Source organism: Podarcis pityusensis, assembly GCF_964106645.2.
Source record: "Podarcis pityusensis genome assembly, chromosome: 4".
NCBI lineage: Eukaryota > Metazoa > Chordata > Lepidosauria > Squamata > Lacertidae > Podarcis > Podarcis pityusensis.
Genome location: NC_138027.1, coordinates 103,545,722 through 103,567,842, shown reverse-complemented (window position 1 = coordinate 103,567,842; position 22,121 = coordinate 103,545,722).

Genomic DNA, 22,121 nt, shown 5'->3' with positions numbered 1-22,121 from the left:
CGAATAATGGTTTAACAAATTAAGTTTTTAATTAGAACTGAGAGCTTGTGGAGCCAACAATATGAAAAAGGAATATGGTAGGGGTGGGGGAAGGGGGGAGTCCCAGAAAGCGGATATATGAAAATAAGGATATATGAAAATATGTAAATCCTTGCTTTCTGTATTTTCTTTTTTTTTGAAAATTTTAATAAATATTATTTTTAAAAAAAAAAAAAAGAAAGAAAGAAAGAAAGAAAGAAAGAAAGAAAGAAAGAAAGAAAGAAGAGTCGGGTTTTTTTCTCTAGCAGGAGCAAACAAACTCAGAAATCATAATTCTCACCACGTATTGGAGAATCGTGAGTCCCTAAGATTAATATTTTAAGGCAAGAAATCACAACACATGGTGACATTGCTGGCCTGAAGTGGAGCAGGCCAGGAAAAGTGAAACAGCATGGTTGATTGTATAAATTGTCCCTGAGTCTTTTGTAAAAGTGCTTTCCACTTCCTGTGCCACACACATCCAATATAAATGGTGTTGCCTCCGCTGTGTGCCTGTTGACACACTGCTGGGATTTTCTGAAAATAATAAAACAGGTAAATGAGCTCATGTACCACCCAGACTCATACCATATACACACACGTCATCATATTCATTTGCCATTTTCGGTGTGGCTTGTCCTTTCTGCATTTTATTATTCATTTATGATAGCTATTATAGGCCTTTCAGAGTCTCTCTGGCTCTCCTGAGGAATATTTACGGCTATTACAGGGCTCTTATGAAGAGACCCAACAATGGTTATTGCAGAAATCCCATGAAATGCTACATTAGTGCAGAGATAGGCTGTGTAGTAAAATACCTGAACTTCTTTCAATGTCCCCCCTGATGAAGATTAAAAGACTGGAGCCTTCTGGTGCAGTTCCCAGCTTTACCACAGACAGCAAGAATTCTGACTGGGAACTTCTTGTATATCTACTATATATTTTGGAAGGTGGTTTGTAAACCAGCAGGATCATGAATCTGTCACAATTACCCAACCCCAGGGTCAAACACACTAGAACCCCACTCAAGTGGACAAAAATCTGGAGAGAGAGGTTGAATTTCTGTAGATTACTGAAGTTCCCCCTCCCCAACTGTCAAGTCTGCCCTGATGCTAAGTAACATGTTGGGCATCACTGTGTGAGAACAACTCTGTCCTGCCCACCCACTTAGATAATATACAGACCAGGTCAGCTTCCTCCTTCACAATCAAATCAGGGATAAGGGAGACCTTATTCAAAGCTAACCTAGAATGGAACACCAGCAGATACAGGCCTGCTGGCTGAAAGGACTGGCCAAAAAGATAGCCACAATTCCTTAGGATGAGAAGGGGCTAGTGTTGATGGAGAGATAAGTCTGGAAAAGAGATTTCTTACTCTCTCATAGCAGAGTTAAGCACAATGGTGATGGGACTAAGCACATTAAAACTTGGTCATCCATGCCCATTCACCTTTAAACAAATGTTCACATAAAAATACTTAGGCTAGAATAAATCACAGACACTTAGCTTTACAAATATGTGACTGTTTCCCAGAAGTTACAGCAAATGACATAAAGAAAAGTACTTGGTTTCTTTACAAAAAGAATAATGCAATCCTTGGGTTATCAAAGATGCAGGTTAAAATCTTCTTTTAGAGAGATTCAGTTCACTTGCAGGGAGCCATGGGCTGCATGGCTTATTGCTTGTTCATTGTTCCAGGAGGCACAAAGAGAAGGGGGGAAAGGGAATAAAAGCAGAGGGTGCTGAGAGACTGCTAAGCCACACCCACTTGCAAATAGAGCTATGGGCTCAGGTTAACTCTTTCATGGACACAAGTGTGCATCAGTAACGGTATATTACAACAAGCGAAGGGTGTAGCCTATAACCACCTGTGTCATTTGCCCTTATCTGGCCTTCCGACTTAGAATAATAGAATTGTAGAGTTAGAAGGGACCCAAAGGGACATCTAGGCCAACCCCTTGCAATTCAGAAATCTCAGCTAAGCCACCCATGGCAGATGGTCATACAAATCCTGCTTAAAAACCTTCCAAGGAAGGAAAGCCCACAACCTTTGAAGGGAGACTGTTCCCCTAATTCATTTAAAGTAAAAATAAAAAAAAATCCTTCCAGTAGCACCTTTAAGACCAACTAAGTTAGACCAACTAAGTTAGTTCTTGGTATGAGCTTTCGTGTGCAAGCACACTTCTTCAGATGCTTGCACACGAAAGCTCATACCAAGAACTAACTTAGTTGGTCTTAAAGGTGCTACTGGAAGGATTTTTTTTATTTTGACTATGGCAGACCAACACGGCTACCTATCTGTAACTGGAATCATTTAAAGTAGTTAGATGTTCCATTACCATCTCCTTTCCTATCTTGGGCTGCAGCTCCCTCCTTACATCATTTATTCTGTTATTACCATGTTGGTCATTGCTTTCCTTTTGGGTGAAGACAAAGGCAAAGTTGGTGTTGAGCAGTTCTGCTTTCTCTCTGTCACCCAATAGCATTTCTCCGTCTGTCCCACGCAGAGGACCTACCATTTGCTTGTTCTTCCTCTTACTTCGGTCATAGCTGAAGAAACCTTTTTTTCAGTATTCTTAACCTCTTGCAAATCTGAGCTCTTTCTGAGCTTTATCCCACTGGACCTTCGCCCTGGCACTGTGGGCTACTTGTGCATACTCCACCTTTGTAATTTCCCCTTTCTTCCATTTATTATACGTGCCCTTCTTAAATCTCAGCTCATGTGTAAGTTCTTTATGCAGCCACACTGGTTTCCTTAGATGCCTCCCAAAGTAGGGAGGCAGAAAAAGGTCCTCCTTTTCTTACACTCTGCAGTTTTAATCTGAAATCTTAAGTGAAGTACTGCGCCCAGAGAGCAGAAACTGCTCACACTAATGAAATTCCCTGGAGTGAAATGCACACGAATGGGCATTTCAGACACTGCTCCAGACTGCAATTCCCTTTGTCCAATATTGTCTTCATAGAAGGTTGCAAGTGGGTTATCAGCATACCCATTCAGGATCAGTAGCCTTGGATTTGAAGGGGTTAGGTAAAAAATGACTCCTCCAAGTCCATCCTCTCCTGTCTCTTTCTCCTCTGAGGAGTGGCAGGAATCATTCTGTGCACTGTACCTTTCACAGGCACCTCGGTGTATTCTGAGTTCGGCAACTGCTGTCCCAGCTCCTCCGGCCCAGAATCGGTGTCTGAGGTGAGAGCAGCGGCGTAGCGTGGGTTGTCAGCACCCGGGGCAAGGCAAGTAATTTGCGCCCCCTAACCCGGGGCAAGGCAAGTAATTTGCGCCCCCTAAACCCTAACCTGCCGCCGCTGCCAGCTTCTTCTTGCTGCTGCCTGGTCTGGTCTGGTGTGGTTCTCTCCCGCGCTCAGCGCTGCGCTGGGCGGCCGCTGCACTGTCCCTCCCCCAGATAGTCCCTCGCTCTCTCTCCGCACCGCACCGCACGCCTGGCACCCACCCCCTCCACGTGGGCGGTGACCCAGCGGCTCGGATCGGATTCGCACAGCCAGCACTGCAGTGAGAGAGAGTGAGTGAGCCAGGGCAGGGGCAGAGAGCTGCGAGTGTGAGCGCGCCCCCCCGATGTTGCGCCCAGTGCGGCCGGCCCCCCCTGCACCCCCCACGCTACGCCACTGGGTGAGAGAGTACCTCCGTTTACCAAGAACCACTGTGATTGGCCGCATTCCTTCTCTCCCCAGATGATCCCATCCCAGGCATATTTCCCCATCCCTCTTGAAAGCCAAACACTATAAAACAACCTGGCTGCAGTTTTGTAATTCAGTAAAGACCATCCCCACAAGAGAAGAAGAGAAAACAAAACAAACAAACAAACAAACAAACAAACAAACGTAAGCTTACCAGTCCATTTGCCACAGCGTGCATGAGTTCTGTTTCTAGCTCAGGGTGAGCCAAGCATCTAAAAAAAGACAGCCACATCTGCAAGTGTCCTACACCTTCCTGCCATCTCCAGCTGAGAACTTCCAAAGCATAAAAAATTAATTAACGACTACTTCAATAAAGTAGATCTCAAAGTAACTGTTTTACTACAAAGGAATTTCAGAAATAGACTGGAAAGAGAAGCTGCTGAATTGAAACTCATTACCAAACTTAAAACCATGGAGAAACCTGGTTTGAACAAAGACATTGGATTCTTATCCCATTATACATGACTAAGCCATTTCTCACCTTCTCACCCCTTGCCTTTTCCTGTAAGACCTATTACAGTCGTTAAGAGTCGTCAGCAGGCTCATCTCAGCTATCTGCCAATCTCCCATTCCCACCACCCTTCTGAGTAATACCCCTCCCCACCTTCTCACTATATAGAAGGATCTGGCAACTTCTGTTTCAGTGTATCTGAAGAAGTGTGCTTGCACACGAAAGCTCATACCAAGAACTAACTTAGTTGGTCTTAAAGGTGCTACTGGAAGGATTTTTTTATTTTCAATAAAGTAGTCGTTTTGCTGATGTTTGCCACTTGACAGCCAACTACTAAATCTAAACACTGGGATTTATAACAAAAATAATACCGGAAGTTTTCCTCACTCACCCCCACAGGCTGTTGCTCCTAATTTGTTTTTGTTTTCTGTATTTCCTGTCTTTTGCATTGTAGCCAGTAGCAATTAACAGACAGCAGGAATCCTTTCAGGCACGCCTTGATTTTTTGCAGAGAAAAGAGAGCAAAAAGCCAACCCTTAACCTACTATTTATTACAACCCATGCAGCCCCTATAGGAGAAGAAGGTAGCAGGGAAATGTGCTCTCCCTCGTTTTAAATTAAGTGTTTCAAATAATGATTTAATTTAGAATTAGTAAAGCCAATCCTGAGGTTAATTAAGTGCCACTTTATGATTAGAAATGTATTATTTATTCAGATCAACAATTTGTTAGAATGTGCTGTTGCAACTTCTCCTGCTGTGTCAGAGGATTCTTTCAAGGTATTTCTCACTTGTAAAAGTTGCACTGCAATTTCCCACCTGCCTACAATGAAAACATTTATTTTTGCAGATTTTTTTTTATGAAGGTTAAGTGATGCATTATACTTGTAAGGGGTGTAATAGAGAAAGGATGTGTGAAGAAAAGCACATACAAATAAATATGATTCACAAATACTTGATTTATTTCATATGTTTAATTTTTTAGGAATCAAATCTGCCTGTAAGCCATATACTTTCCCATCAAAATTCCTTCCTCTAATTTTGGGGTCAACTCTTTACTCACTCAAAATTGTGCATGATCAAAGCAACTCATGCCTTTAGGCCATTTCACACATCCAAAGGTTGAAAAATAGCACCAAAACCAGATTCCAGGTCTAAGTCCTGGCCCAACTCTAGCCTTGCAATGAGGTCCCTTTATACTACTGTGCCTACAAATGTAAAACCAGTTTTAAACTTGGTTCGTTCCCAACAAAACAATTGATGAATGCTCAGCATCTCCTCATAAAACTGCAGCTCCAAGGGTTCTTGAAATGATGTAATGGCAGTTATATTGGAATTAAACTAGGGATGTTGATGTAGATCATAGTGAATTCTATTATGAATTGACATGATTATCTGTTCACCTGGGTAGGTGGCTGTTGCCACATGGCGTGGCCGCCGTGGGTCTGGGGAGTCCGCCATCTTCCGACGCGGCTGGGAGGTGATGGTCACCTGGCGCTGCCCACCTCCAGCTGCGTCTGGCTCCCAGATAAGGGCGGGCAGTGCCTGCTTGGCCAGTCAGAGGCAGGTGCTAGGGGGTTGTGACCAGACCAGCCCTAGCCTGTTAAGGGGGCGGCCAGGCGCATGCCGCCTTCTTGGCAGATCATCGTGGGATTTTCCACCCAGTCTCTGGGGCCCACCCAGGGGGAAGTGGGCAAGTTGCCTCCAGACCTTCTATGGTTTATTCGGTCGCCGTATTCAGGGCTAGGGAGGAATTTTCTCATGCGAGCAAATTGGCCGACGTGTAGGTTTTCGCCAACCTCATAGCAACCATCACAACTCTGATAAGGCATTGGGCTGGATCCTGAGTCACAATAAGAAAGGGAAGAGTCAATAAAAATACAATTAAATACCATAGAGAATCTAGCACAGAGCATTATAATTGCCACAACAGGCAGAAAGGTAATTAAGTGATCCACCAAGAACCTCAGCAATTTACAACTGGTCCATGGGAAAAATGGTTTCGGAACCACTGCCCAATATAAACCTATTCCGTAGTGTCAGTTTACTTTTCCCTCAGCTGAATCTAGTGTTGTTTTAAAATCGTTGCCTATTTAAAAACATGCATAGCTTGATCATGTAAAACTAACTATAAATTATCAGAATGTATTTGAAAAAATGGATGCTGGTGTTTGCAAAATAATTACCTACTGACACAATACAAATATTTTTATTACCCTTGTTTGTACTTTGCCTTACAACAATTCTACAAAACTCAAGCTGACTATTAATGACTCCCCAGTTTGCTGTTTCTAAAAAATGCAGAAGTATTGAATCATCTAATTAGAATCATCTAATTCTGTCAGTTTTGGTTTCTCTCGGTTTCTCATTTTTTCCAACCTTAAGTTCAATTTAGCACATTTCCACATCAGATAGTGTTTGAAAATCCACCTGCACTTTAGTCAGCCCTTTCTCCCAATACACACATTTTTTGCAACTAATTTTTCCTAATGTAATGCATTTTTGTAAGTTCTTTTCACTTATATATGCACTTTCTCGCAATATGTGTGTTTTATATATGTTGTAAGAACTGCCTTCCTTGCAAAAGTCAGAGACCTGCCAGTTTGGAAGGATATCTGTGTTTCAGTTTGTTCATTGTTTCATGAAGTGCAAATTCAGTAGGTTCACATTAAAATGCAAACTCAGTCAAATCCCCCTCCCCTGCCTACCCATTACTGATCAAAGCCAGCAGAACTGTGATTCAGGTAACGTCATCTTCTTTGAAACCTTTGTTCTCCCAACAACCAGTTGAAATGCAAGCAGCCTGGCTATGTAAGAGTTCTGTCCATGTTCCTGATAAAGAGAATGGATTATCTTAATTTTCAATGCAGCACCAAAGGTTGGGAAATGTGCCCTCGTACTACCAAGCAGACTTTCCTCTATAGGCAGGTGCAGGTTTAATGCTGCCTCTGTGTAGTGCAAAGCTGAAGAAGTTTTTAAACAGTTGTGAATCGGGGGACACAATTTCATACACTCATTCCAATTAAATAGCATTAGGGAGGGAATCCAATTAGAGCTGAGTCCCCTTTGATCTGTACTTGTAAGGCATGTGATATGCTAGAAACTGATTTTTTATTTTTTTTAGAGTAATAGCCTAACACACGTAACAAATCTGATTTACAGTATACCTTGGGACATGTGCAAATTGACAAAGACTAGCAATACTGCATGTGCATGTTAATGACAGAGGGGTTGGAGGAGGTTAAGTTTGAATCCAAGAGCACAGTTATTGTTCCTGTAGGACTAGGCATCGTGGTTTGAAACACCAGTTGCTGGGGACCATCGGCGTGTATGGGTGGGGGGGTGCTCTTGTGTTCGGGTCTTGCTTGTGGGTTCCCCACAGGCATCAGGTTGACCCCTGTGAGAAGAGGCTTCTGGACTGGATGAGCATATGCTCCCTTCTTGGGTATCCATACGGACGTAAATCTGAGAAGAGAAAAGTCATCACTGTATCCTTTTTTCCTAGTGCTACTTTAGAAAACAAGGATCAAGTGTGAAATCAGCCTGTTTCCCAGCCTGTGGACAAAACAGCTTTATAAAAGTTAAGCTTCACCCCCTGCCCCTCTTTTTATTGTAAGCCAATTCAGTACCAGCAGTGATGCAAATTTTGCTTTTTGTTTTGTTTTGTTTCTTTTCTCCCTAGCTGGAAAATCCAGTTGGCAAATTAGGTTGGCCACATATAGGCACAAAGAGGCCACACAGACGCCTGGACTGTTTTGTCTTGTTAAAGAGATAGAGACTGTCGCTACCAGTTCAAATGTAGTTTGCAGGTCCATATGCTGTTAAGAAAAATGAAGTACACTCTTCCTAGCTTTAAGCCCAACATTTTATGACAATCAACACAGCTGTTTAAAAAGTCTGCTAGCATTTTGTTTTCTTGCTGCTGAGTTATAAAATGTGGAAGCTAGAGCAAAATATTTCATAATATTGTTGTTCATAGAAAGAGCAGGCATTTAACATACTTCCCTAAAGACACCTTTCACCCTTCATGAGGGGAAAAATCTAGGTAGAAAGACCCGATTCCTTAAAATCAATGGAAAGTTGGCCAATATGCTTACTTGCTCTGTTCAGTGCTTTAATTGTTGCTTTATCTTTGCAGAACAGATGGAAGCTGATTTTGCACTATTTGAATTTCATAAATTGGAGCTGCCAGGAACTGCTTTGCAAGTGTTACCGAAATTTTGCTGGATAAAATTACTTAATTCCATGGGATAATTAGGATTCCCTGTAAGTTTGAACAGTACAAATAGAGTGGATAGCCAATCAGTCACTGAACAGTCTGGACAGGTTTTGAAAACATCAACAACAGTGAACAACCTTTGAGCTCAAGCTGCGGCATTTTTACTCATTATTGAGTACTTGTATTTTTCCTCCATAGGCTAAAGGGATGCAAGTTGTTTGCTCAAACAAAATATAGCATAAAAGGATGAATCTTTTTATTAATGTCATAGGCCCTGCTTATGTTTCCTGGGAACATCTCCCTTTGGTAAGCACATGTTCCAAACATCTGTTTTATGTTTGCGTTTGATTATCAGAAGAAATAGCTGTGACATTTAAATTTTTCACTCCTGTTCAGAATATCATGGGACCACTTACAAAAGAAGAGAATAAAATGGCACACATGCACCAAAAAAGAATTTGGCCACATAAACAGATTGAGATAATTTTCTTAATTGTTTCATCAGAGTTCCTTTAGGAAATCTAAATTAAATCCCCATCACAAACACTTTGTGACCTTGGTCAGTTCATTCAAGTGCATTGGTTCTGCTGGACCTGTATATTACTCTTACCTTTATAGCAGTGATAGAAATCCAGAGTAAATGTGTATAGTGGATATCATACAGGTTTAACTGGTTTAACTGTCATGCCATATGTCGATGGAACCCTTGGAACAATCATTGCATGAAATTATCCTGTGTGTGAATTTATCTCGTGAACTGGCCCTGAGATCTTTGGATGAAGGGTGGTATAAAAATTAATTAATTAATTAATTAATTAAATTAATTATCCTCTATCTGAGAAATCCCAATTGCAGCGTTCTCTGGTGAGTTGTTATGTTCACACTGCAGTTCCCAGGATTCTTTGGGAACCATGCTTGGCACCATTTTTGTTGTTGTTCTTGTTTTTCTATCCTACCTTTCAGCCAACAGCCTACAAAACTGCAGCAGCAGTTCAAATAAGAAGAATAAATTCAATCACCATATTAAAAACAACATCAACCCCTGAAACAGTCAAAATGTCTTAAAACCAATAAAAGTTTAGAGGGAAGATAGAATTAAATGCAAAGCCTCTACCTACACAGAGGATTCCTGTAGTCCCACAGAGTCTTTTCCTCCTCTTCCCCCAACTCCACATGCACATGGGCAGAGACACTGAAGGGTCTCAGCTGAAGGGGCGGTCTGTGTCTGCCTTTCACTTCTCAAATGACTCTTCCATCTCTGCTCAGTGCAAGTCACCTTTGCTCTGGAGGATGAGTAATTTGTATGAAGACTATCAGATGAGGATACAGGAGGCACACACAGGCACAGACTTCATCCTAATAGAAAACACAAATCTCTTGATCTAAGAATGCTTGAGGAATTTGGGAGGGGAATCCATCTTCTGGAACAAATTCACCTACCCCACAACTGCCGAATTGATGTCCGGATTGGAACATAGTCTGCTCTCAAATCTACACTCCTGCCTAGTTCTGCAAGTTGATAACAAGGCTGCCTTTTTGCATGGAGGAGAATGACAACACTTTAAAACAGCTTCTAGCTACCTGAAGCAACTACAAAGCATGGCTCCTGCCATAAATGCACCCAAAAAAGTCCCCTGGGAGCAGTATGTGATGATGTGCCATCCCTGACACACACACATTATATGGGAGGAGATAGCAGCAGCCCCATTTACTGATAGGACATTTATTTTCCTGTCCAATGGCCTAGTAGCCTCCCAGGAACATTAAATGGCCCAGGACTGCCTCTCCCCATATGAACTGACCCAGACCCTGCGATCATCATCTGAGGCCCTTCTTTCTGTGTCTCCTCCACGTGAGGTCAGAGGGTGGCAACATGAGAATGGGCCTTTTCTGAGATGGCTCCTCACTTGTGGGATGCTCACCTGACACCTTTGTTACATATCTTTAGGCACCTGGCAAAAATGTTCCTCTATAACCAGGCATTTGGCTGATTAATATTCTAGAGCCTTTTAAATGTCTTTGTGGGAAGAGGGCAGTTATTGGGATTTTGTGTATTTTGTGTTCTCATTTTGTATTTTTATGTTGTCAACTGCCCTGTGATCTTTGACTGAAGGGTTACTCCACAGGTGACAAGAAACTGTAAAAGAAAGCAGGGGGGCTTAAAAGGCAGCCCTCAAATCACCTCATAAATTTGTAAGTACTTTTTACAAAGAAGTATTTTGTGTGGATTTTCCATGTTTTCCATTTAATCTCACCAGAGTAAGGAAGTAAAAAGCCACACATGTTCTTGAAAATGGCACTGAATGACTTTGTGTCAGTCACGTGAGAAATTGACATAGATCATATCAAGACTGACCCTTCTTTAATTGATCTAAAGCAATTCTTCATAAACAAGCAATGCGCTTGTGAGGAATCTGGTCATCTCCAAATATTCCACCCCTTCCTTTTAGGCTTATTTCTAATTTGTTACAGCATTAATCGGAGGACATAGACGATGCCTTCCTGGAACAGATGGCCAAGCATGCAAAAGGAAGGGAGATAGTAGTAATGGGGGACTTCAATTACCCGGATATTTGTTGCATGTCAAACTCAACCAAGAGCATAAGGTCAAACAGATTCCTCACTGGCCTTGCAGACAACTTCATTGTACAGAAAGTGGGAGAAGCAACAAGAGGAACAGCCATTTTAGATCTGGTCCTAACCAATGTTGATGACCTGGTTAGTGGGGTAGAAGTGGAAGGATCATTAGGCGCGAGTGATCATGCTCTTCTGAAGTTTACTATACAGCAGAAACGAGCAGCCAAGCATACTAGGACTCAATTTCTTGACTTTAAGAAAGCCGACTTCATAAAACTTAGGGAAGTGCTGGGTGAGATCCCATAGACAGTAATACTAAAAGGAAAGGGAGTTCATGATGGCTGGGAGTTTGTTAAGAGGGAGATAGTAAAAGCACAACTTCAGGCAATACCAATGAGACGGAAACATGGAAGGTGCCTAAAGAAGCCAGGGTGGCTATCTAAAGAACTTTTAACTGAGTTAAGATTAAAAAAGGATGTGTACAAAAAATGGAAAAGGGGGGAAACCACCAAAGAGGAATTCAAACAAATAGCCAGCACATGTAGACACAAAGTCAGAAAAGCTAAAGCACAGAATGAACTCAGGCTTGCTAGAGAGGTTAAAAGCAACAAAAAAGGCTTTTATGGGTATGTTCGTAGCAAAAGGAAGAACAAAGAAACAGTGGGGTCACTCAGAGGAGAAGATGGTGAAATGCAAACAGGGGACACAGAAAGGGCTGAACTCCTCAATGCCTTCTTTGCCTCAGTCTTCTCCGATAAAGAAAACAATGCCCGACCTGAAGAATTTGAAGCAAACGATTCAGCAAAGGAAACACAGCCCAGAATAACTAAGGAGATAGTACAAGAATACTTGGCTAGTTTAGATGTATTCAAGTCTCCAGGGCCAGATGAACTGCATCCAAGAGTATTAAAAGAACTGGCAGATGTGATCTCAGAACCACTGGCAGTCATCTTTGAGAATTCCTGGAGAACAGGCGAAGTCCCGGCAGACTGGAGGAGGGCAAATGTTGTCCCTATTTTCAAAAAGGGGAAAAGAGAGGACCCAAATAATTACCGCCCAGTCAGTCTGACATCAATACCAGGGAAGATTCTGGAGCAGATCATTAAGCAAACAGTCTGTGAGCACCTAGAAAGGAATGCTGTGATCACCAATAGTCAGCATGGATTTCTGAAAAATAAGTCATGTCAGACTAACCTGATCTCGTTTTTTGACAGAATTACAAGCCTGGTAGATGAAGGGAACGCAGTGGATGTAGCCTACCTTAATTTCAGCAAGGCATTTGACAAGGTGCCCCATGATATTCTTGTAAAGAAGCTGGTAAAATGCGGTCTTGACTATGCTACCACTCAGTGGATTTGTAACTGGCTGACTGACCGAATCAATGGTTCCTCTTCATCCTGGAGAAGAGTGACTAGTGGGGTGCCACAGGGTTCTCTCTTGGGCCCGGTCTTATTCAACATCTTTATCAACGACTTGGATGATGGACTCAAGGGCATCCTGATCAAATTTGCAGATGACACCAAACTGGGAGGGGTGGCTAACACCCCAGAGGACAGGATCACACTTCAAAACGACCTTGACAGATTAGAGAACTGGGCCAAAACAAACAAGATGAATTTTAACAGGGAGAAATGTAAAGTATTGCACTTGGGCAAAAAAAATGAGAGGCACAAATACAAGATGGGGGACACCTGGCTTGAGAGCAGTACATGTAAAAAGGATCTAGGAGTCTTGGTTGACCACAAACTTGACATGAGCCAACAGTGTGACGTGGCAGCTAAAAAAGCCAATGCAATTCTGGGCTGCATCAATAGGAGTATAGCATCTAGATCAAGGGAAGTAATAGTGCCACTGTATTCTGCTCTGGTCAGACCTCACCTGGAGTACTGTGTCCAGTTCTGGGCACCACAGTTCAAGAAGGACACTGACAAACTGGAACGTGTCCAGAGGAGGGCAACCAAAATGGTCAAAGGCCTGGAAACGATGCCTTATGAGGAACGGCTAAGGGAGCTGGGCATGTTTAGCCTGGAGAAGAGGAGGTTAAGGGGTGATATGATAGCCACGTTCAAATATATAAAAGGATGTCACATTGAGGAGGGAGAAAGGTTGTTTTCTGCTGCTCCAGAGAAGCGGACACGGAGCAATGGATCCAAACTACAAGAAAGAAGATTCCACCTAAACATTAGGAAGAACTTCCTGACAGTAAGAGCTGTTTGACAGTGGAATTTGCTGCCAAGGAGTGTGGTGGAGTCTCCTTCTTTGGAGGTCTTTAAGCAGAGGCTTGACAACCATATGTCAGGAGTGCTCTGATGGTGTTTCCTGCTTGGCAGGGGGTTGGACTCGATGGCCCTTGTGGTCTCTTCCAACTCTATGATTCTATGATTCTAATCACACCTGGTATTATTCAATCTCTACCACTAACGAGGTCTGGGCTGTGCTTTCACCTGAATGAGAGACACCTGCCATAAATGCCTTTCTAAAATCCCATGTATGTCATTCTGAGCTTTGTAGAGGAAGAGTGAGGTAGACTGTAACAAAATATAACAGATAACGAATAATATGAAAAGAGACTAATTTTAGATATGACAAGACCATGTGTTTCAGACCATTCTTGGCCCTCTTGAAAATGTGTGTAACGTTAAGAGATGCTTTTCAAACTTGAAGCATAGAATTTACTCCTGAACACATTTTGTTTCAGCTTCCCAATGTTCAGGGGAAATATCATGTTACAAACAAACACACAAACAAATGGAATGTGATAACTATACCAAAGTAAATCAAATTAAACCTCACTTTGCATGGCTTCTCGGTTCCTCTGGAGTTCAAGATGATCTAATAGTTCAGTGCTACAAGTCAATACAAGTTGACCTGGACTTCAGTGACAGAACTTAGGGAAGTTTCTTATACTTAATTTCCACTCCCAGCTAGTGCTGTAATTTTCAGAAATGTCTCCCTCACTGTTCCTGCTATGGTTTAGCTGAAGTAGTGCACATCAAAGGGTCAGCAGATACAATGCATTGCAGCAAAATGGAAGAATGAGTGACAAACTAAAATGTTCAGAAATGAAACATCAGGGTTCTGTTGCAGACCTACGCTAAGGAGACAAGAGATCAAAAAGATGATGTGACGATCTCATACATCAGTAAGAAAAACCTTAAGGCTGATGCAAGCTGATGAGCCAAGATTAGTATAATATGGCCAATCTATTTTGTACTGATTACAATCAGCACAGCTGCAATTTTGCACCCGCTATCACTCGCACGTTCAGGGAGGCATGCTGCTGAAGTAATTGTGGAAAAGGGAAAGATGCTCAGGGCCCCATTTTAATCTCAGCAGAGTGAGGAAATAAAGCTCAGGGTTTGGATATGTTTCAGATGTAAGAATGAAGATTTGACATCTGTGGATGAACCAAGTTAGCAAAAGCATCCAGAGAAACTGGCTACTAGTAAAGTATACTGTTTTGCTATTGATCTGCAAAGAAAAGGTGTAGGAAAGGTGTGGTCTGACCTAAACAGGTATAAGGGCTCTAATGCAGAGGGGGCAGGTGATGCATATAATTGGGACCAGGTAAAGTTTCTCTGCCCCAGCAGATTTTGGGGCTCCACTTATTGCTGCTGAACTACAATTGACAAACTATTATTCCACATGGCTGTTTGACATCAGTACAAGGAAGCCTTTGTGCTGTGCTAGCTCTGACTGTGAACATTCAGCCAATTTGATATTTTTTCCTGGGATCATTATTACACCCGAAACTGCTAGTAAAAAGAACATAAATTGTTATTATTAATTACCTGCCCCCTTCACCTGAAGGTCCCAGGGTGCATCACAGCAATGTCAAATACAACATTAAAAATAGTTTAAAACAAATTACAATTGCACATAAAGTGGGTCCTGAAGATACACATCTTAAGTGTCAAGGCCACGGCAAAGAGGTCTTACATCATCTGCCTACAGTGAAAGCCATATACAGAAGGTATACGGCTCTGTGAGGAGGGAATCCCACAACTTAGGGGCTGCCACAGAAAATGGCCTCCCCTGGACCACTACCCTGAGGTTCTGAGGGTGGAGAAACTACCCAGAGGGTGCCCTCTGCTAATCTTAACACCTGAGAGATCTACAGGGAAAGAGGTATAAAGGAGCCCGCTGGATCAGGCCAAAGGCCCAACTAGTTAGCATCTTGTCGTTGCAGAGTCTAACCCCAAGCAGGACCTAAGTGCAGCAGCACTCTCTCCACTTGTGATTCCCAGCACCTGTTATATAGAGAAATACTGCCTCTGACAGTGAGCACAGCCATCGTGGCTAGTAGCCACTGACAGAGAGCTTCATTGAGGATAAGGCTATGCCTCTTTTAAGGCCATCCAATTTGATGGCCATCACTACAATTTACGGAAGGGGATTCCATAATTTAAAAATGTGTTGCTTGAAGTAGTGTTTTTTTTTCTGTTCCAAATCTTCCAGCAATCAGAATCACTGGATGATATCTGTTATGTTTTCAGTGGTCTGTGTTTGCCTGAGCTTGAGTCTGGACTAAGGATTCTGAGCTCCTGTGTTCTGATTCGATACATGATATCCAATCACAGAACATTTCAGGATCTGGGCCTCTGCTATTGGCCCTTAAACTCTGAGTCATGATTTGCAGCTTGGAAGTTTAGACAGCCAATCACATGGGGAGTGGGAGTGGCCCAGACCTTCAGAAATGTATATAAGCAGTTGCTTTGTCCCTGTTGTCCAGTTCTGTTAGTTCAATAAAGGTTCTTGCTGTTATTGCTGTGTCTTGCCTCGTGGGAACCCACCCACACTTCACTGGCGATGAAGATGGGATGCTGGCTAGGTATGCAGCCCTGACTAGCTTCACAGGCTGAAATCACTACTGGGGAACTGTCGCCTCAGCTGAGCTGAAATCACTGACTGCAACCACAAGGCAGATCACACAGGAGCTCAGAATCCTTAGTCCAGACTCAAGCTCAGGTAAACACAGACCACTGAATACCTAACGGTATCTGTGCTAGCATTAAGAGGAAGCACAACCAACATTTTTCCACCACTTTCTCCACCTCATGCATAGTTATTATGCATGTTCTCTCTTGATTGCCTTTTTTCAAAACTAAAAAGCCCCAAATGTAACTGTTTCTCATAGGGGTGTCCCCCTATCCCCTCCATTGTTTTGGTTGCTCTTTTCAGCTGATCAGTGCTGACAGTGAGTGCCACTTGCAAAGGAAAACTCCGCCTGAAGCCCATCCCCAATTGTTGAGAGTTGCCTCTGCAGCAGGAGATTCAAGCCACTGATTAATTATGGTGCTTTGGGTAGTTACAAAAGCACAAAATGAAATAGATCCCAGCCCCAAAGTGTTTCCTTTGTCCCAGGATGAGAAGCTCTCTGCTGCACTTAGATGGGAGGATCAGGCATGAGGAATGGAGAAGGGCTTCGGGGACTTTCTTGACTTCAGAAGCAGTAATCATGTTTAATAAGTAGCACCAGTGGACATCATTTATATGACAGCATGCCCAATTCTGATTGCATTACCAATAAGCAATAAAATAGTTAATACACAATAACAGCATCACGGGTCATTTTAAAACAGACACAGTGATTTGATTTAATTTGATTACAATCAACAGGTCTTTAGGGGATGGTATTCTTCCCAGTAGCCTTTAGTTGGGAATCCAAAGGCTGCTGCCCCACAGAAAAGAGGAATTTCTGCTCATCTTAAATTCACTTGGCTATGAATGAAATTACTTCCCAAAAACAAAAATAACCTGGTCTATTTCCCAAGCCAGTTTCACCCCTAAACCCACTCTCTGCTAACCCCCAGTCCCCAAATCACTCTCCTCCTTCTCCTTAAAACCTTATGCTAATGAGCAGTGCTGGAAGCAGAAGTAGCCGTATGTGAGAGAAAGAGCAACCTCTGACCTCCCCACCCAGCACAAGTCTATCAGAAGAACGCCTAAAAATAATAACACTTTTTAAATTTATACCCTGCCCATCTGGCTGGGTTGCCCCAGCCCCTTGGGCGGCTTCCAACACATATAAAAACATAATAAAACATCAAACATTAATAGTAACAATCTGATCCAATATAAAAAGTCACAATACCTTTAAAATAAACAATTTACATCAATTAATGCAATATTCCATAATCCATTAGAATCTAATTGTAAACAGTAAAATTAAACATCAGCAAATAATAATTAGACAATTTACACTTATCAATTACAATTAAGAATTCCCAGTCTATTATTGATAAAAGAAATAATAGCAGAAAACAAAACTAAAAACATCCCTTGGCCCCCAGGCCTTGTTTCTAGGGCATGGTCTAACAAGGCCCTGGGAGAGGAGAGGCACTCTGCTGCTGCCCCCACCAAGGTAGGCTTCTAAGCGGAAGAGCTTTTAAAGCGAAGAGGCTGGGAGTTGGCAGGGTGGGAAGCTCTTCTCTGGTTCAGATTAAAATCTGAGTCCGTGAAGTATTCAGGGGGTTGTAAAACTCACCTCTCATTTGATGCAGACTTTTATGAGCCCCCGAAGTTTGTTTCTGAGCCTGAGATCTTTGCCAGCATCCTTACTTATAATTCAGTCTAATGGCATCATTTTGTTCAATTCTTCATCCTGTAGCAGTAAAAGATTGACAGAAAGTACATAAAAGAGCTTTAAAGTTTATTTATGTAGTTGAAGTGCTACCGAGGCCCATTTCCAAGGACAGTCTATATCAGCCATGTGTACACCCTGCAACCTGGCTAATTAAAACTTTGGTTTTTCACACATTATGCTGTACACATGTGAAATGAATCTGTTCACATATACAGATGTTTGTGTGAATGACTATACACATGGCAAATTAAAAACACATGAATTAAACTCCTCAGCAACTGTGCATCAAACACTGAGTGTGTACAAAAACTGAGTGTGTGAACTATACTCTACCAAACCTCTTAAGCATGGGGACTTCAATATAGAGATGGCATTTATGCTTTTCTGTCTATTCTCTCAGTGTCTGGTAGCTTAGCACACACTTTGTAGGGGGAGAAGGAGCAGACTTCTGTGCCCTTCTGATGCGAGGTGGTGAGAGATGTGAAAGCAGAGAATAAAACACTTCCTTGAATGCACTGAGAAAGCCTGGCTGGGAAACTGGGTTCTTAGTGAACTTCAGGAGACAAAGCTTACAAGTGAGGAAGAGAACAGAAGCCAGGAGAGAGGGGTGGGGAATTCTGGTATGGTTTTCAACTTGGTGAGCCTCAGATTGGAAGAAGAAGGAGCTACTGCTGCTGTAGACTTCCCTTTTCCTTCTCCAAGCCTTTCACCTCATTCCAATGGCCGGATGACTTGCAATGAGATCAGGGTGATGGCCTGGGCTGGCAGCGCAGAGATCAGCAGCCGTGGATCTTAGATCCCAACACTTGCCTGGCTCCTCACCACCACGTTCATCCCTTGCTCAGACAGGAATTTCTCTCCAGGACCACCAGCAGCTGGGATCTCAGAAAATAGAAAAAGTGACATAATAATAATAATAATAATAATAATAATAATAATAATAATACTTTAAATGCATTTTGTATTTGCTTTAAATGTATGGTGTGGATCAGTCAAGTGTTAGGATGGGAGGGGAAGTCTGACAGTGTCTCCAATTTCCTCTATTTTAATGTTTTGATGCTTCAGTGAGTGGTGTGCCAGGGCTCAGCTCTGCCGCTGCAAAAGGTTCAGGGTCATGGATATCAGCCACGATAGCTGAATGAAACTCTTAGTGTGCCTCTGAATATCTGATTCTGAGGATAAACAATGGAAGGCAACTGCTGTCTTCTAGGTCTGCTTGTAGGATTGATCTAGACATCTATCTGTCTGCTGTTGAAAACAGCATGCTGAACCATAGAAACATTGGCAGACTGGATGGATCCAGCAGGGCAGTGCTTATTGTCTTGTGTTCTTAATTAGATGATGTTACTAATTGGTAAAATTGAGTTGTATGAGGTCATTGCAGCCCAGTGCAAAAAGATAACTGAGTACTTTAAAATGATGTTTTATAGCCACTTTGGATCTATGGAGAGAGAGAGAGAGAAAGGGAGGGAGGGAAAGAGAGAGATGCTTGCATTAGGATGCAAACCAATACCCATTTACGTGGAAGTAAAGCAATGTGAAATCAATGTGATTTACTTATGAATAGACAGGTGTAAGATTGTGCTGTTTGTAGGGATGAATGAATCTGCTTTCTCTCAGTTTCTCATTTTCCCAGGTTTAAGTTTGGTTCTCTACATTTCAACATCAGTTTGTGATTTATTTTTTCTTTTAAAAAGTCATCATAGAGTTGGAAGGGACCCCAAGGGTCATATAGTCCAACCCCCCTGCAATGCAGGAATCACAACTAAGTTATCCATGGCAGATGGCCATCCAAGCTCTGCTTTAAAAACCCCAAGGAAAGAGAGTTCACCGCCTCCCAAGGGAGTCTGTTCCACTGTCAAACAGCTCTTACAGCTCTTAATCTTGGTACAAAACTGTTTCATGAAGAATAAAAGAGCCATCATGCTTTGTTGCCAGTAAAAAGGGGTTGTTTCAATGGTCCTTTTAATGAGACATGAAGGCCATTTCCTTTTGTTGGTGGCAAACCTGTGTAGACTACCTAGATATTGTACTCCAATTGAGTGTTAAGGGTGAGTAACTGTACTAGTGCACAGTGAACTATTTGTGTACACAGGGCCAAAAATTGTTGATCAGACATCCTTTTGTTTCCCATAAAATACATTGGATGCTTTACACAAGCATTAATCCTGACATTTAGACTTTGGCAAAATTCAGTAGCAACTCTTCCCAAATTATTTTACACTGCCATTTCCTGATCAGCAGCAGCAGGGTAGGATAAAGAGATTGATCCATCTAACCCTACCAGCCAATCTATTTCCACCCTGTGTGGGTTTCATCTGTTTATGAAACTGGCTTTGTTTCATCCCATTTGTGGGTGGATTTATTTATTTTTAAAATGAAAAATCCTTTAAAAATCTGCCCAGTTTTACAAAAATAAAAAACTGTACTTGCCACATGGTCAGAGGGCTGTCTCTGTCTTTATTGAATATGTTACAGCTGCTTAGATCAGCTAATGGCTCCTTCATGGCCAAGCGTAAAAAACCCTGTTTTAAAATGGTCCTTGTGAGAGAAGCCTTCTTTTTCTCCATACAAGTCTTCAGGAAGGAATAGACATTCACTCTCTGGGGCCATTTTTTAAAAAGTTCTTTTGTTTGTTTGTTTTTTACTACATGGCCAAGGAGGTGATATTAGCTTCTCTAAGTAATTGTAAAGGGTAGAATTAGTTGATTGATTGATTGATTAATAAATTAATGTAGCCCTCATACTTGTTTTTAAAAGTCCCTATAAAATTGTAGAGTTGGGACCCCTAGGGTACAGTTTAGTATAGACTGTATAGCATAGAACCTTTTAAAAACAAAAGATTTGCAGATCTGGGTTACTTGTAAACCTTTATTAAGAACTTATGAAATGTCCACCCAATGGTCAGCATGGGTATGGAAATATGGCCATTATGGTGAGCTGCATGGGAGCGGCATGCCAGTACTTCCAAATACTTCAGGCTTGACTTTTGCACACCTTTCTTGCAACTTAGCATGCAAGGAAGTTGCTGCTGCTACCTATTGAGCTATATCTGACAGAATTTCTATTTGCTTGAGGTAATATTTGAGTATACCCTATGAACATGCAATGTGTCTCCAACTAAACATGATGGAAGGGAGTCAAAAAGCTGTTGAACGTTGTCTCCCTGTTAAATTGACTGGTGTTTTTGTTAATTCCATAGCATAATTTCTTCATATAATTGTAAGCTGTGATCAGGTGCTTTCGATGAAGAAAGCAAATAAAGTTCCTGAGTCATTAGCTGGCTAAATGCAGCATAACAATTCAGCTAAATGTGGAAATATGCTGTGAAACAAACGAAGCATAAAATAATTTGGTCTGCATCAAGCAGGCTATCTACCTGACAAACTACACTGGCTAGAACTGCAACGGACTGCTGATAGCTTATTCAGCCTCTGCTGAATAAGTCCCTTTGCACTCACTCAGGGAAACTGGACATGCTCACTGCTTGTTCAGCCCAGCATGAAAGGTGCTTGGGAAATGGCAGCACACATTCATCATGGGCAACTGGCAGACGGGGAGGGGGTCAGCCCAGCCCATTTCTGGCCACCAAAATGGCCCCTGACTGCACAGCACCCTCAACATTATTTTGTCCCGGGTATATGCAGTGGGAAGCCGGCACAGCACAGTGATGGTGGAGGCCATCCCTCCACTTCCTTAGGAGCTCAGCGAAACTTCCTTCTGAATAAACATGCATAGGAGTGGCCTGTAAAAAGATGGAGATTGCTTCCAGATCACCTGTTTGTTTGCTGAGAGATTAGATGACTGTCACTATTTAATGAACATTAATCCATATTTGTTTGTGGGAAGATTAGAAGAAATTGCATCAAGCACTTTCCCGTGCAATTTTCTGTCACTTTTCTCATTGAAAAAAGTCTTATCTTTTAGGGAAGCAGGCTTCTTTCACAAGTGTTCCACATCAGCTTACATTGCATGCGTAAATTTGCCAGGATATGATTGAGTCCTCACATGCAATTAGTGAGAGTCTGGAAGTGCCCTGTGCTGCAAAGCAGAGCCCTCGTTCAAATGCAGTCTCCCTCGTGAATTCAGTATGTGGCAATATGGGCGAGAAACAATACTGATCTAGTACAGCAGAATTCCATTGTTAGACTTTGATGTGCAGAAAGCTCTTTGGATATTTGAAAGTGCTAAGTGTGGCTTTCTTCTGAAATATGCCATCTCTGGTGTGTGCTGAGATGCCTTGACATACCTCCTCTGAGGTGGACGGCACCAGCTCCCTTTATTATGCATCTTCGTTGACAAAAGGCTCTGAAACTTCATCCAACAGTGTGAACAGTACAGATAGCAGGGAGTAGGGATGTGATTCAGTTTGCATTTAAAGGCAAATCTATCAAATTTGCATTTTTCAAAACTGAAACAGAGCTATCCTAATCAGAATTTTGAACTGCAATTTTCCAACCAAACAATGTTTCTAAAAAATGTGTATAGTAGAGAAAGTGTGCATAAAAATGAATATATTAGTGGAAATATTCAAAAACTGCATTCACTACGGAAAATTGCTTGTAAAAATGTGTACACTA